The sequence below is a fragment of the Microcaecilia unicolor genome, chromosome 7 (genome assembly GCF_901765095.1).
Source record: "Microcaecilia unicolor chromosome 7, aMicUni1.1, whole genome shotgun sequence".
NCBI classification, from domain to species: Eukaryota; Metazoa; Chordata; class Amphibia; order Gymnophiona; family Siphonopidae; genus Microcaecilia; species Microcaecilia unicolor.
In genome coordinates, this window is record NC_044037.1 from 149,036,854 (window position 1) to 149,048,442 (window position 11,589).

At 49.9% G+C, this 11,589-nt stretch overlaps 1 pseudogene; it reads left to right on the top strand.

Annotated features, from left to right (window-relative positions):
• Positions 1-374: 374 nt before the first annotated feature.
• On the top strand, positions 375-985 carry LOC115475083 (annotated as a pseudogene).
• The last annotated feature ends 10,604 nt before the right edge of the window (positions 986-11,589 follow it).

Here is an 11,589-nt window from a genome sequence, read left to right on the forward strand (position 1 = left end):
TAGGTGGAGACCTAAGAGTTAAGGTTTTCCGCCTAGGTTAGAATTTATAAGGCATAGCTCGTACAAAGGAGGGCTGAAGTAGAAGGTAAAACACATTGGTATTGTTTGGAGAGGGGGAGGAATGGGGAGTTTTCTTTTTGATGTCTTTGGTATTAGAGATACTGCTGAATTCAGCTATGGTGTTTGAGGCAGGGGCGTAGCCACGGGTGGGCCCAGGCCCGCCCACCCCACATCCCTTGCATGTCGGTCCTGCCTTTTCTCCAGCCGCAACGGAAATTCTTGTCCTCCCCCGGTCCCTGCATGCTGCGGAGTAGTGATGACTTTTTCTGTTGGTCTCGCTGCTGTTGTCTGTGGACGTCGTTTGCGCCGTCGGGATGATGAACTCTATGCTGTTCGCCGAGCTGGCCGCTGCCTCCCCTCCCCCCTCTTCCGGCTCGGCCGTTACCCTCGCGCTGCGCCACGACCTGGGCTCCAACATCCACCTGCTGAAGACGCTGAACGTGCGCTTCCGCTGCTTCCTGGCCAAGGTGCATGAGTTGGAGCGCCGCAACCGCCTCCTACAGAAGCAGCTGAGCAGCTGCTTCCGCACCTACTACCGGGAGCAGAGCTCGCAGACGGAGGCCGACCCCGGCACCCCCTCCTCCAGCCTGCCCAGCACCATCTGGAGCTACACCCACGTGCGGCGCACCGGAGACAGCCTGGAGACCATGCAAGGCCCCGGAGTCACCTGGACCCACCCGGACGGAGTGGGCATCCAGATCGACACCATCACGCCCGAGATCCGGGCGCTCTACAACGTGCTGGCCAAAGTGAAGAGGGAGCGCGACGACTACAAGAGGAAGTGAGTGGCCCAGGTTTGAATTGATTAGATGACACCAGTTGGAAGTGGGGGGACTGTTTTTTCCTGGTTTGCTTCTTGTCTGGAAGATAGAAAAAAGCAGGTATTGGTGGCAAACGAGGGAGATAATGTGGGTGTGCACCAAGCTTTCCTGGGGGGTAGGGTAGGGCAAGGCTGATGCTGGGAAACAGATAAATTTCATTGCTCTGATTATATTGCAAGATCCATTATAGTGGCCTTATGTCTGGTCAAGTTTAAGATATGGCATCATGTAATTGTATATTAAAATATTGTTTTTTTTCCCATTAAGTATGTATGTGGTTTATTTTGATGCAGGTCAGCAGTTGGGCAGGCTTAGAAACCCATCAAGTTAATTCTAAGGCATTAGTTTGTAGTATTCTAAGAAACACTATTCAAAACTATATACATAGTGCCCACCCATATTAGCTCTGGGCCCACCCAAAATGTCAGGTCTGGCTACGGCACTGGTTTGAGGTGTAATAAATGTTGGAATCATGGTATAAGAATAGACTGGGTTGGTGGGAGGGAAGGGATGAGGGGAGAAAATGTAAAACAACATGGTGGCTCCAGTTTATAGGACGTTTTATGTAAAAGACTAGACTTTGAGCCCGTAAAAACGGGCTATTATAGGGGGGGGGGGTTGAAAGGCCCGCCCCCACCGCCGAGTTCGCCGCTGCCCCTCCCCCTCCGAGTTCGCGCCCCCCCCCCCCCCACCGAGCCGTCACCACCCACCTTCCACCCGGCCGGGCCCTCGCTCCGCTATTGAAACAGCGAGGGTCCGGGAACGCAGCACTGAGCTCTGCTGAGCTGCCGCCGTTGGCCTTCGTTCTTCTTCTCTGCCTGTCCCGCCCTCGTGTGACGTAACGTCGTCGAGGGCGGGACAGAGGCAGAGAAGAAGAAGGAAGGGCGATGTCGGCAGCTCAGCAGAGCTCAGTGCTGCATTCCCGGACCCTCGCTGTTTCAATAGTGGAGCGAGGGCCCGACTGGGTAGAAGGTGGGTGGCGGCGGCGACTCGGGTGAGGGGAGCGTTAGACGGCGGTGTCCCTCCCTCAGCAATGCGCAGTACAGACCCTCTGTGTTCCGCCCCCCGTCATCACGTATTGACGTGGGGGCGGGGCAGAGGTCTCTACTGCGCATTTGCGAGTGAGTACGGTCACTCGCCGTTTATATGTTTGATGTTTTCTCTTGGAGCATTGTGTCTCCTACGTTACATTGTTGTTAATAATAATAAAAAAGATTTAAATATATAAGATCACCTCATTGTCACACCAAAGCTACCCACAGCACCCCCAGACCACCCTTGGGAACTATAGGATTGGTGAATGCCAGATCAGCTGCAAAGAAATCCTCGGTGATCCATGATGCCATAAATGAACAGCATCTTGACATCCTAGGAATAAGTGAAACCTGGCTAGATGAAAGTGGGGGTTTACCACTGGCTGAACTATGCCCAACAGGTTTCAACATCAACCAGGACCAGGAAGACAGGGTGGAGGGGTAGTAGTATTGATTCGGGACACAATCAAACTGCGCAGAATATCCATCCCACAGTTACATGGATCAGAATCTCTTTTAATCCAACTTGAAGAGGAGAAGCCAATCTGGCTGCTCATGATTTACAAAGCACCTCGTAACAACACATTATCTGTGCAAGAACTCCTACTACTACTTAACATTTCTAGAACGCTACTAGGGTTACGCAGCGCTGTACAAATTAACAATTAAGGATGGTCCCTGCTCGGAAGAGCTTACAATCTAAAGGACGAAATGTCAAGTTGGGGTAGATATGTTTTCCTGAGAAGAGGTGAAGTGGTTAGGTGCCGAAGGCGATATTGAAGAGGTGGGCTTTGAGCATTGATTTGAAGATGGGTAGGGAGGGGGCACGGCGTATGGGCTCAGGGAGTTTGTTCCAGGCATGGGGTGAGGCGAGACAGAAGGGGCGGAGCCTGGAGTTGGAGGTGGTGGAGAAGGGTACTGAAAGGAGGGATTTGTCTTGAGAGCGGAGGTTACGGGTAGGGACGTAAGGGGAGATGAGGGTAGAGAGGTACGGAGGGGCCGCAGATCGAGTGCATTTGTAGTAAGAGAAGTGCATGAGTAAGAGAAGCTTGAACTGTATGCGGTATCCGATTGGGAGCCAGTGAAGTGACTTGAGGAGAGGGGTGACATGAGTATATCGGTTAAGGCGGAAGATAAGACGTGTGGCAGAGTTCTGGATGGACTGAAGGGGAGATAGATGGCTACGTGGGAGGCCGGTGAGGAGTAGGTTGCAGTAGTCAAGGCGAGAGGTAATGAGAGAGTGGATGAGAGTTCGGGTGGTGTGCTCGGAGAGGAAGGGGCGAATTTTGCTAATGTTATAGAGGAAGAAGCGACAGGTCTTGGCTATCTGCTGGATGTGCGCAGAAAAGGAGAGGGAGGAGTCGAAGATGACACCGAGGTTGCGGGCAGATGAGACGGGGACGATGAGGGTGTTATCAACTGAGATAGAGAGTGAAGGGAGAGGGGAAGTGGGTTTGGGTGGGAAAACAATAAGTTCAGCCTTGGACATATTCAGTTTCAGGTGGCAGTTGGACATCCAGGCAGCAATGTCGGATAAGCAGGCCGAGACTTTGGCCTGGGTATCCGCAGTGATTTCTGGTGTGGAGAGATAAAGCTGGGTGTCGTCGGCATAAAGATGATAGTGGAAACCATGAGAAGAAATCAGGGAGCCTAGGGAAGAGGTGTAGATTGAGAAAAGAAGGGGCCCAAGGACAGATCCCTGAGGAACTCCAACAGAGAGCGGGATAGGGGAGGAGGACGCACCATGAGAGTGTACTCTGAAGGTACGATGGGAGAGATAAGAGGAGAACCAGGAGAGGACAGAGCCCTGGAACCCAAGGGAGGACAGTGTGTCAAGAAGTAGGTTGTGATTGACAGTGTCAAAGGCGGCGGAGAGGTCGAGGAGGATGAGGATGGAGTAGTGACCTTTGGATTTGGCGAGGAATAGGTCATTGCAGACTTTAGATAGTGCTGTTTCTGTTGAGTGTAGGGGGCGAAAGCCGGATTGAAGCGGATCAAGGATGGCATGAGAGGAGAGAAAATCAATACAGCGGCTGTGAACGGCGCGTTCAAGTATCTTGGAGAGGAAGGGTAGGAGGGAAATGGGGCGGTAGTTGGAGGGACAGGTAGGGTCAAGTGATGGTTTTTTGAGGAGTGGAGTGACCACAGCATGCTTGAAGGTGTCCGGGACAGATGCAGTGGAGAGAGAGAGGTTAAGGATATGACAGATGGTGGGGGTGATGGTAGGAGTGATGGTGTTGAGTAGGTTAGTGGGGATGGTGGCTTTCGAGGAGGAGAGGAGATGGGTGATTTCCTCTTCGGTGATAGCAGGAAAGGAGGAGAAGGAGGCCTGGGTAGGTTGGATGACAGAGTGAGATATAGGCTGAAGAGGAGGAGAGGGAGTAGTGGAGAATTCGAGGTTGATCTTCTGGACCTTGTCACGGAATTAGTGGGCTAGAGATTGAGGAGAGAGTGAAGGGGGGGTGGGAGCAGAGGGAACTTTGAGGAGGGAGTTGAGGGTGGCGAATAGACGACGAGGGTTAGAGCTGAGGGAACTGGTCAATTGGATATAGTAGGGAGGATTGGAAGGAGGATAGCATGAATTTGAAGTGAATGAAGTCAGTAAGGGTGCGAGATTTCCTCCAGAGGCGTTCAGCCGAACGGGCGCAGGAGCGGAGGTATCGGGTGCAAGGGGTCAGCCAGGGCTGGGGATTGGTACGTCTTGTGGGCCGGGAGGTGGACGGTGCAAGGGTGTCAAGAGCAGAGGAAAGAGTGGCATTGTAAGTGGAGACAGCTTTGTCAACGGATGTGGAGGACAAGATGGAAGGGAGTAGATCAGAGATAGTAGAGGATAAGGTGGGGGGTCGACAGCCTGGAGATTTCTGGACTTAGTAGTTAGTGTTGGGCGAGATTGAGGGGGAGGGTGCTGAAGTGTGAATGTGATAAGGTGGTGGTCGGAGAGAGGAAGAGGTGAAACGCAGAAAGTGGAGGGTGAGCAAGTAGAAGAGAGGACGAGATCAAGACAGTGGCCAGATTTGTGAGTAGGGGTGGTGGGGCTCAGTTGGAGGTTGAAGGAGGAGGTAAGAGTGAGGAACTGAGAAACATACAAATCGGAAGGGTTGTCAGTGTGGATGTTGAAGTCACCGAGAATGAGGGATGGGGATGAGGGCTCAAGAAAGACGGAGAGCCAGGCATCGAAGTCGGTAAGGAAGGAAGGGAGGGATTTCTCAGGGGGGCGGTAAATGACTGCAACTCTGAGTGGCAGTGGGTGGAATAGACGGATGGAGTGAACTTCAAAGGATGAGAAGCTGTGAGACTGAGGTAGGTGGAGAGGTTGGAAGCTGCAGGCGGGCGAAAGTAGTAGTCCGACGCCGCCACCGCGGCCGACGGGGCGGGGCGAATGGGAGAAAAGATAACCTCCGTGGCATAGGGCTGCGATTGAGGCAGAGTTGTCCGGGGTGAGCCAGGTTTCAGTTAGGGCGAGCAGATGAAGGGAATGGGAGATGAAGAGATCGTGGGTGAAGGGAAATTTGTTGCAGATTGAGTGTGCGTTCCATAGGGCACACGAGAAAGGGAGGGAGGAGGGGGGGAGGAGGGGAATAGGGATGAGATTGGAGATATTGCGGGATCGTTTGCATAGATGAGATGAGGATGAGGACAGGCGTGGGGGACCTGGGTTGGGATTGATGTCACCCGCGGATAGCAGGAGAAGGAGCAAGAGAGTGCGGAGAAGGGTGGGTGAGGAAGGGCGACGAAGGCAGCGAAGACGGGATGCGCTTAGGAGGAAAGGGGAAGGGTTCATGGCAGGAAGGAGGTGTTGAAGGTTGAGAGCTAGGAAGGAGGAGGAAGACAGTAGGGATGGTGAGGTGGTGGGGGACAGGGGTAGGTAGGGGAGGGCGGAAGAGGATAGGGATGGGTAGTGAGATTGTGTGGAAGACAGCGGTGAGAGGAGGAAAAGATTAAGGAGGGACAGGGCAATGAATAGGATGTGAATGGGGGCCATGGGTAGTGACTGAGGTGTTCAAAGGGAAGGTAGGTGGGCTGGGAAACAGGCTGGTGAGGGTAAGCAGTCGGGCAGGAGAGTGATGAGCTGGTAGGAAGATGGGCTCGGAGGCAGGCGGGTTACAAGGTGGGTGGTAGACAGTCAGGTGATTGGTGGAAAGTCAATGATTGGCTAGTAGTCAGGTTGAGAGGCAGGCTGGAGTGGTTTGAAGCAGGAGCTGGCGGACTAGGACAAGCTGATGCAGACAGACTGAAGTAGGCTGGGACAAGCTGAAGCAGACTGGAGTAGGCTGGGACAAGCTGAAGCAGACGGACTGGAACAGGCTGTATCAGGCAGACTGGAGTAAGCTGGCTGGAGCAGAGGGCCTGGATTAGGCGGGCTGGAACAGCCTGATTACTCAAGTGACCCTGAATTACCCTAGGCTGGTGATCATGGGAGACTTCAATCTGCACATCAAAACCAAGGTAACACAAAAAGTAGCATATATGAGTTTATCTTGTTGGGCAGACTAGATGGACCATGCAGGTCTTTTTCTGCCGTCATCTACTATGTTACATCAAAACCCCAGATACCACCACAGCTGCATTTCTGGACACGATGACAGCACTAGGATTTACACAGGTGATCAATTCTCCAACCCACGAAAAGGGTCACATACTAGACCTGGTATTCTACAAAGGGGTGGATATCCCAGAATTCTGGGATAACAGTATTGAAATAACACCCCTATCTTGGTCAGACCATTTTCTAATTAAATTCTCCCTAAGTGACCACCTGAAACAAATGGCACCTCCCAGAGTTTGGAAGGAGATCAGAGACAAAAAAAAGCTGACTGCTGAGAATTTCCTAGAGGCCTTGGACTATCCGCATATAGATGAAAAGACAACAGTGGCAGAAGTTGACATCTGGAATGCACACCTAGCCAAGACCTTAGAGAAAACAGCACCACTAAAAAGGCCTTATGCCCCACTCACAAACGCTCACCTTGGTTTTCTCCAGAACTTCGGATCCTTAAACGCGAAGGACAAAAACTGGAAAGATGGCGCAAATCTCACCTGGATGAAGACAGGCTAAACTGCAGGAAGCACATGGCAAAGTACCACCAAGCCTTAACAGCAACAGAAAAACCGTATTTCTCTCAATGCATTGCACAGGCTGCCAATTCAACCAAGCAGCTGTTCAGTTTAGTAAACAGCCTACTGCAACCCCCACAACAAAACCAGCCTGCCCAGTCTAAACTGAACTGCAATGATTTTGCTGCATACTTTGCCAACAAAATTAAAAGTCTCCACCAGGATTTACAGGCAATCCCACCCAGTGCCCAACCAGTCAACCAGGGGTGCACAAACTCGCCCCCTCCTAACAGAGACAGATGGAACACTTTTAACTTAATGACAGAGTGATAGGAGCCAATGTAGATGGTTTCAGATCCTGGCTGCGAGAGTTGATCTTAAAGGGGAAGGTAAAGGGGGGGGAGGGTGGCAGGAAGGGGTTCTACTAGATTAGGATGGGGTGAATATTATTCAGTTGTATTCTACCCAGGGCCGGTCTTAGCAAGTGCGGGGCCCTATGCAGACCAATTTGGTGGGGCCCCATCCTAGCCCTGCCCCACCCTAGCCCCACCCCAGCTCCGCCCCCACCCTAGCTCCACCCCATTGATACGATTATTCCATTTTTAGAAAATTTTTTTTATTTATGAAATTTCAAATAAAGACAAATGAAGCTAAACTTGTACAAAAAAAACTGATTGAAATAATAAGCACAATGCTATTATGAAACCTCCCCTCCCCAGAAATTATTCAGTTCAAGTCCACTACAATTAGTAGTTCCAATTCTCATAACAAAGGAGAATAAAGGAAAAATATTAAGAAAAGATTCAGTACTTTCAAATTCCCCTATTACTCTGTAACCCATCAAACCAGAAAGGCAAGTAGCCAAAAAAGAGGTAAGTGCAAGGTTTCCATTAAAGACAAAACCACAACATTTACAGTACCAAATGTTTCCATAAATCAGCTATATTACAGATAGACTGACTGTCCTAAATCTAGTCCTCCTGCTTCCATATGCACTTGCTGTGATTTGCTATGCTGGCACTGAAATTTTAGCAAAGGAATCTCAATTCTTTATCAGGGACATGTTCAAAAGAAGGCAATTAAGATGTTTGGATCTTACAAAGATGAAAGATTTACATTTATTCTTAAGTAGAGACCTGCACGGGAACAGGGTTTGCGGAAATCCTGCGGAGTCCAGGGGAGTCCTGTGGCAATCCCTTCTATGGCCACGGAAGTGCTGCGGTAATCTCTTCTGGGTTTGTGGGACTTCTGCGGGAATGGAAGCAGTTCCTGCGGCGTTCTTGTGGAAGGTGTCTGGCCTCGCTCTCACCTTGATTCAGTCTTGTGCCGTCTTCACTTCTGCCTCCTTGCTTGAGTGCACAGCTCACGCAGTCAGCAGTCTCCCATAACCCTCTCTGCTAGTGGCCTGGTTGAGTCAGCTCAGCTGATGCAGGGCAGATCCACGCCATGAGGCATGAGCCAGCCCTGCATCAGAGAAGCTGACGCTTGTATGTGGCCAATTCAGTTAGCAAGAGTGCCAGCGAATCAGGTCTGTCTGTCAGTCAGTCTCTGATTCACTGGCACTATTGCTAACGGTAGCCACCACATGCATGCACCAGTAGGTCTTCAGCGAATCTTCCAGAATCCAGAAATTTGACTTTCCATGTATGCATGTGCATGCCAGAGAAGAAGGGAGTTTTCTAGAAGTCAGTGTAGCAGCATGAGTTTCCTCGGCTTACTAGGCCAAAAGCTACAGGGAGGAATTCAGAGGTGCAGTAAATACCTCCCATTTGTGTTCCTTGGTTCAGCTCTGCAGGCAGCTTGTTAAGTTGTGTTGAATGTTTTGGTGTGTGTTAATTATATTCCACGTTAGCTGTCAGCGCCCAGAAGAAATTTCGGGGTATAAATGCCAGAAAGTTAATTGTGCAAAGATGCTGTGTAATTTTGTCTACCTTGCAAGGTTACAGAGAGACATAAAGAACTCTCTCTCATGCTGAATCATATAAAGAAGCGGCATATTGTGGGAAAGGAAGAGCTTACCATGGCTGCCTCTGCCTGGTCACCTCCGCTCCAGCTCCTTTTCCCTTGGATGGCTGCTCACCGACTTCTGACCACAACGCTCCAGCTCCTTTTCCTGATGGCTGCTCTCACCTCCGACAGACCACGCTCTCCAGCTCCTTTTCTTTTCCCGCTCAATGACTCCCGCCCGCCCTCGCGGAAACAGAAAGTACCTCATCAGAGAAGGCGGGACATTGAGCGGGAAGGCGGAAGGGAAAAGCTGGGGTGAGCGAAGCCGTCGTGCCTGTGGCTGCTGCAACTGTCTGTCGGGGCGGGCTGGGCCGTCGCTACGCTGCAAGTTGCTTTCGTCGTTGTCCTGGGACTAGTCTGGGAGGTGGGAGCTGTCGGCGGGCTCAGTGGGGTGTGGGGTGGAGCGAGCGAGCGATGATCACGATGCGGTCCGGAGCGAGTAAGCGACGAGCGAGTAGCGGGATCGGATCATCATGATGTGGTTGGTTTTGGTTGCGGTCCGAGCGAGCGGGGGTCGGAGAGCCAGAGTTGAGGCACCCCGCGCGGGGACTCCTTAAGTGTGGGGCCCTATGCGGCCGCCTCAGTCGCCTCTGCCTAAGACCGGCCCTGATTCTACCATGCTGTTGTTCTTCATTGTCGTCTACTTTCTTAGGGTACTCATGTATTTGGAGAGCTGATACACGTTATGCTTTTGAATGCTAATATTATGTATTGGCCGCCAGACCCTTACCAGCAGAGCTGGGGGGTTGGAAGTCAATGAAGGCTTAGAAGATTCAATGTGTTGGTTATGGTGGGGAAGAGGAAGGGCATTTGCTAATATAGTAACTTGACCTGACTGTCATGGTAACCCTGATAAAAAGGATGAACATATAATTAGACTAAGCATATCAATTTAAGGGGTTTAAGGAAAGGAGGGGAAGGGAAAGTTAATCTGTCTCCACTTTGATGACTACTTTGGTTACATTCGTAGGGATGGATAATTAGTTTGTTGTGTAATGTGCTTGTTGAGTGAATTCAGTATGTTCACCTGTCAATAAAACATTGTTGAAATATAAACAAAGGGGGGGAGGGTATTAATGGATGGGGAGAAGTGTTAAAAACACTAGCCGATGTCAAGTAAGGAGTTTGATTTATTACAGTATGGTTTGTTTGTGAAATGTATAAACTGCATGTTTGTAATGATTTAACATGTGGAAATACCACTAAAACCATTCAAACATAACCTAATGACAGAGGAGAGCCATGGCAAAATCCTAAGAGACCTTCGACCAACTACCTGCTCCCTCGATCCCTGCCCATCAAAGACAGTGCAGCAGGCAAATATGGGCCTTATAGAAGGCGCCACAAAAATTGTGAACACCTCTCTTTCTAATGGGCAATTACCAGCAGCATTAAAAAGGGCAGTGGTTCGCCCTCTGCTGAAGAAAAACAACCTTGACCAGGACAAACTTGAAAGTTACAGGCCAGTATCCAATATCTCGTTTCTAGGGAAACTCATAGAGCATACAGTCTGTGTTCAACTTAATGAATGGCTAGAAAAGAGTAACTGGCTAGATCCATGTCAATCTGGATTCAGACCAGGTTATGGAACAGAAACGGTCCTCGTATCCCTGCTAGATGATCTTCACAGAAACTGAGACAAGGGATTTGCCTCGATGTTAGTACTGCTAGATTTCTCAGCAGCTTTTGACACTGTGGATCATGATATCTTGCTAGCATGACTGACAGAAACAGGTATCAATGGAACAGTACTTGCCTGGTTCAGATCCTATCTATCAGACAGGCAACAATCCATAATGATTGGCAGCAACTCATCAGTACCATGGACACTGACCTGCGGGGCACCACAAGGATCGATACTGTCACCTATTCTGTTCAATATCTACCTCGAACCACTAGCTGAGCTGATTCGGTCAATGGACACTCAGTTCTACATCTATGCGGATGATGTGCAGCTACTCATACCCATTGAACCTGACTTACCTGCAGCCTTGAATAAACTGATCACTTGTCTAATGTCAATTCAAGAATGGGCTAAACACAACAAACTTTGCCTGAACCCAAGTAAAACCGAGCTTCTCTGGGTCCCTATCACAAATGGATACATACCTGACATCAAAATCCCTTTTGGGAAGTATGAACTCCCCCTCAAATCACAAGTCAGGAACCTTGGAATACAGTTAGATTCAACACTTACTCTGATTCCCCAAATCCAAGCAATCTTCCAAGAGCTGCTTCTGCTATTTGCGACAGCTACGCTGCCTCTCTCCTTACATCGAGAAGGTAAATCTTATCCCAGTTGTGCATGCCATGGTAACATCAAGACTGGATTACTGCAATGCACTATTCAATGGTCTGACTACAAAGGGCCTGCACCAGCTCCAGTTGATTCAGAAGGCAGCAGCAAGACTCATAAAAGGTTGCAAGCGACATGACCACATCACACCATTTTTGCAAAAACTTCATTGGCTACCAGTACAATACAGGGCTAAATTTAATGGGGTGTTATGTCCCCTAAATCTATGGTTGTATAGGGAAGGCTGTTATCAGTTTCATCTGACTCCTATCACTCAACTCTTGTTTTCTGTTTAGTATTCATCAGTTATGGACCA